Raw genomic sequence first — 6,000 nt, 5'->3', positions numbered from 1 at the left:
ATTTAGGATATTGGTGAATTTTAAACAAGTTCATAAATAAACATGCGATATGAACAATAAAATAGAGTAAACACATATGAACACACGTATAGGACCCTAAGCATAACAATCCTAGGTCGTTACGTCTAACCACCTATCTTAATTGTCATGGCTCTGATACCAATCTGTCACACCCCGACCAAAGGCGGCGGAACATGCCGGGGTGCAACGATTGCTCATAAGCGCATGACACTATTTAAAGAGACAATATTTAACAAACTCATTTCATTTCACAACATTGAAAATGTCACATAACCAAATATTCATAAGTCAAATACAACAAAATATAACAAAATATAGCAAATCAAATACTGTTCATTTTTGCTAATATCCTAACGGTATTTGTGACATTTTCTTCACCAAACTCCAAAATCAACCTAGATGCAAACCTGTAACATTTCATAAAATAAAGTTTATCAACACAAAGGTTGGTGAGCAATTCATAAGTTTGAACAATAGATATATAGTATGAAAAGCCACAAAACTAGTATACAAAACCATAAATAATAGCTATAAACTTGGATAAGTAGTTATCGCTAACAAGTTAGCGACACCCAACTATAAGGGGTTGTCAAATAGTTTAGGATTTTATAGTTATTGTTAGTGGCATTACGTTAACGACACCTTGCCATGAGGGGTTGCCAAATGGTATAGGATTTATAGTTTCACCATCCAAAAGCGATAAACACATAGGCAAATAAGCATAGAACACCAAATCGAGCAATTATTCAAGTAAAGTATACAACAACGTTTGTGGTTTAAGACCCAAGTATAAAACATTTATTTTAGATAAGATTAAATGTCACCCCCAAAATAAAAGATAGAAAACGGGGTATGAAGTTACTCACGTTCAAGTATAAAACTTGATCGGTAAAAGATGAATAACCGGATGGATGAAGTTTAACAAGCAAGGCCTAAATGACAATAAAATCTTGGATTTAGAATAGTTGTCTTGAAGATCTTTAAATAAAATAATTGTTGCAAAAAGTAAACAATTAAAGTTCAAGGTTTAAAATGTAACTATTTAAGAATTTATAATAACAATCCTTTAAAAATATAAGTTTGCTCAAAACCGGGTTAAAGTATCTAACCTTAATATTTACTTAACCAATGTTAAGTAATAATATGGGAAAATGCTAAAATGCAAGTTCCTTTGGGACAAAGATACTAAAACGGGTCTTTAACGAGTGTTCGGGTTGTCGGTTCGGGTCTTGACAAATGGTCAAACCCAAAGTCAAATTTCCAACTTATTAATTGTTATGAGATAACTCATTAAAATATACTAACACTTAACCAAGTATGTAGATCTATTGTTTAGAACTAACAACAACGCACGTTAAGCGAGTGTTCGGTTTTGTGGGTCCAAACTATGTGATGTGATCAAGTTGGATGCAACAATTCCAAGTACTTAAGAAAATAATTAAAATCAGTTTGTAAACCATTTTTAAAGAAATATACAAGTCTTGATAGCTAAAAACACACTTGTGTGTCTTAAGCGAGTAAAATTCGGTATAGTTCGGTTCGGTCTCCATCTCACAAATAGTTCATAGATGGTTTCTACATGCCCAAATATCATAGAACTTGTATATTGGTTTATAAATGAAGAAAACTTAAATTTTACAACTAAAAAGTTAATTACAAGTCTTTTAAGCAAAACTTTCGGTTTAGTTCGGTTTCCATCTCCCAACGAGTTCATAGATGGATTCCATATGCTTAATATCAAAGAACTTGTAAAAATTATTTTTGAAACTCAAATCTAGCAATAAACTTGTTTAAACAACTATTTTAACAAAACTAGTAAACAAAAGTTCGGTTTCCAGTTTGGACTAGTTTCGGTTAAACCGAGGTTAGTCTTATACAAACCCACACCATGGAACTGGTAAATAAGATGAACAAACTAAAAAGGGTTAGAAGTTAGTAATAAGTGATATGTATAATAAGTTATGTGTGTGTAAATATATATCAAGAACACGAAGTCCTCCATGAAGCCTTGCCTTATGACATTCGAAACTTAACCAACCGGAGTCAGTGAAGTAACAAATAAAGGAAACAAGGGGTGTGTATTATATATATGTTGTAACACCATATTCAATTGTTAGTAATATTAGATGAACAAGTTAAAATGAAAGACTATAGTTAGTTAACCTTAAGAAATCAAAATAACAAAATGTTGAAGATGAATACTTGGATTTGAGAGAGATTTGGAGAAGATGAACAACCAAAATGGTGTATAGAGCCTTGCTTTTATAATGGTAAGAGTATGGTTCATACAAATAGGGTAAAGATGCATGTGATGGTTGAAATGGTCAAACAAGTTTTTGATAATGGCAATAATAGTCCCCAAAGTTTGGTTTAAGTCATTTTTAAAGGTTTTAAGGACCAAAAAGAATGTTTTCAAGACCCAAAAAGTGTAAAACAATATTGTAACATAAAATCCATCATTTTGATTATATCATAAGCTTTGGTTTACAAAATGGGTCGGTTTACATGATAAACGAATACAAAAACAAATACAAACGAGACCCAAAATTGACGAATGTCACACAAAACGTAAAACTTATAAAAAGGGGCATCATGAAACTCACCTGAAATGAATCACACAAATATCACAACTGGAACCTCTAGATAATCACTTACAATTCATAAGCCTGTCGGTTAAAGCACACAACAATCCCTAACTAGACCACAACGACTCGCTTACTCTACAAGATGTCCTAATGAGATTGGATTGTCCCATGGCCTCACCCAACATTCATATTCATCCACATCAGCTCCCGACGTCCTCAAATTAACCAAAACTCCCTACCAATATATTCACCACCAATGGTTCCCCAAACTATGCCCGTTTTACGTTAATCGTGTCGAATTCATGCATTAACGTACCGATTAACCAACCACCAACCAAACCCGCCCCAATTTGATAACATTTGACATTATTACTGCCTACCCATCAATATTTAACCACCCAAGTTGATGGGGTTTGAAATCTCATCATTTTCCTCATTAATTAACAATTCACCGATTTTACGTGCTATTACAAATCAATTAAGGAATCACCAACCAAACCAGCCCCTCTTGAACTTTCTTGTGTACAAGATTAAAATCTAGTGCTAGATGTTTCATACGAGAGTAAAATATTGGGTTGGCGGAGTATTGTGTAGCACTAATATTATCACAATAAATGGTTGGGTTGAAGCTGAGTTCAAGCCAATTTCTTTGAGGAGAGATTCAATCCAAGTAATTTTCGTAGTAACCGAAGCAATGACACGTAATTCAGATTATGTTGAGGAACGTGCTTGTAAGACCCTAAAACCCAGGAGTCCTACAGTTGATAATCATTCCAAGAAAATTCAAATTTAAAAGATAAACCAATTTCATGTAATTCAAAGGTTCAACACAGAGTATTCTTGCAGCGGAAAAGTCAATAAAAACTTCCAAACATTGTTCTTAAGACGAGAAAAGTAGTTTATGATTTTCTTAATTATTAAAATGATAAATAGTTTCGACTAGAACTTCCTCAGGATCTCGGGTAGTCTTGAGCACCTCCAAGCAGCAATCCCATCCCCTTTCAACCCGAAATCAATCTAACATACACATAAAGTCAGCTTGAGCTGAGTGAGTTCATGCTTTTATAAGTGAAATTTATCAAAGAACGGTCAAGACATTCAACATACGACTTTCATAAAAATAAATGAATTAAATCAATAAATAAATGATTATTTCTCAGTTAAGCACGTAACACGGGTCACATCCTTTCAAATCCAAAACACAAGCTTAAGGGCCCGAATAAACTTCACCCCAAGGACAGATAAACTGTTAGGGGATTTTTAAACATCCATTCACACCAAGGGCAGTCTTCCTATCTCGGGACATATCCACCTTAACCCCCAACAAGGAACTTAAAGAATTTTATAACATCTCTTCGACCCGGTCACGACTTAACAAAAACATCCTAGTGGTGGCCACACACACACATACAAACAAAGCAATCATAAAGCATACAAACTTCCAAGCATAGATAGTAAAAGTAACATAAACTATGCAATATCATTCAAACGCTTCAAAAGGGTAAAATCATCATAAAGTGTGTATGTTAGCCCAAAACTTAAAACATTTAAAAAGGGGCATCATGAAACTCACCTGAAACGAATCACACAAATATCACAACTGGATCCTCTAGCTAATCACTCACAATTCACAAGTCTGTCAGTTAAAGCACACAACAATCACTAACTAGACCGCAACGACTCGCTTACTCTACGAGACGTCCTAATGAGATTGGATTGTCCCATGGCCTCACCCAACATTCATATTCATCCACATCAGCCCCCGACATCCTTAAATTACCCAAAACTCCCTACCAATATATTCATAACCAATGGTTCCCCAAACTATGCCCGTTTTACATTAATTGTGTCGAATTCGTGCATTAACGAACCGATTAATCAACCACTAACCAAATCATCCCTATTTTGATAAAATTTTACATTATTACAGCCTACCCATAAATATTTAACCACCCAAGTTGATGGGGGTTTGAATCTCATCATTTTCCTCATTAATTAACAATTTACCGATTTTACGCGCTATTACCAACCAAACCAGCCCCTATAACAAAAAAAAATTTCCTACTGTTATTACAATAACATAAGACCCCTCAAACTTATCGGGTTTACGAGAATTTAGGGGTGTTATAGTGCTAGAGTCTGTTGCCGTTTTGAACTCCAAGCAACTGGATTATATACCCGTTGGTGCTTCAATAATTATCTTTATCACCTACCTAATCGGCATCAATCTAACCATGAAGATATAGAGGTGATGCACTACTTATTAAGAGACCTTTGTATATTGAGCCATGAAGGGAGCAAAATAACCTTTTAAGAGCATGCCAATGTTTGGATATTGGTGCTCGTAGGCACCATTAATGTGACAATAATATTTAATTTATTTCATCAAATTAGAAGTACAAAACTATCTTGAAGTTATATAACAATACATCAAAGTAGAAAAACATTATTCATTTATTATAACCTAAAAGTCCAACTAAATTTTATTCGATCCTCAATCATACTTCAACTTGTAGCACGTTTATTTGGTCAATGATTAATTTGGTGAGAATTCATAAGTTTGAATATATATGTATATATGATATGAAATGAATACAAATTACTTACCATGATGTATTATTTCAACATAATATAAGGACCAAATTACTAAGGATATATGAAAATGATATCACCATTCTTTTCGACATAAAGTCGAATCACTAGGAGACGTAGGTACGTCCCATCGGACCCTTCCACTTAGATTACGTGTAGTCTCTTCCACCATAAAGAAATCACACATAACATATAATTCACATAGTTCAGACACACACACATACACACACATATATATACACATATATATTCCAAGCCTTTGTGTTTTTCTTCAAAAACTCTTGAACTTTAAACCGAATCATCATACATATATAACACACACACACACACACATATATATATGTGTGTGTATGTGTGAAGAAAATTTACATGCAAGAAAATAACGTAAATTGGTTTACGGCTTGACATAATAAAAAATATAATGTGCTACACCTCAACACATTTTGAAATATGAAAAAGAGGTTATGAAAAATACTCAAAAAGTTTATATGAAAGTAAGTGTGACATTAAATGAGTGAACAGAAGAAATTCGGTTCGATGAGTGATCCTAGAATAACTGAAATATTCTAGTTTCAAGGGAAGACTCTTTGAAAATGTAAAAGTATGCAAAGAGGTTGATGATTCGGTTTAAAGTTCAAGAGTTTTTGAAGAAAAACACACAAAGGTTTGCAATATATATATATATTGTAACATCCTATTTCTCGGTTATAATAAATGAAATTCCGTTTAATCAATAATGTGTCTTGCATCGGTTTAGATAATAAACTATAAGAGGGCGGGCTTGGACTTTAGAAGATGGAAT

The sequence above is a fragment of the Bidens hawaiensis genome, unplaced genomic scaffold (assembly GCF_021521415.1).
Source record: "Bidens hawaiensis isolate Kalapana, Puna unplaced genomic scaffold, B.hawaiensis_p1.1 tig00011662_1, whole genome shotgun sequence".
Lineage (NCBI taxonomy): Eukaryota > Viridiplantae > Streptophyta > Magnoliopsida > Asterales > Asteraceae > Bidens > Bidens hawaiensis.
Note: the sequence above shows the minus strand (reverse complement) of the source record.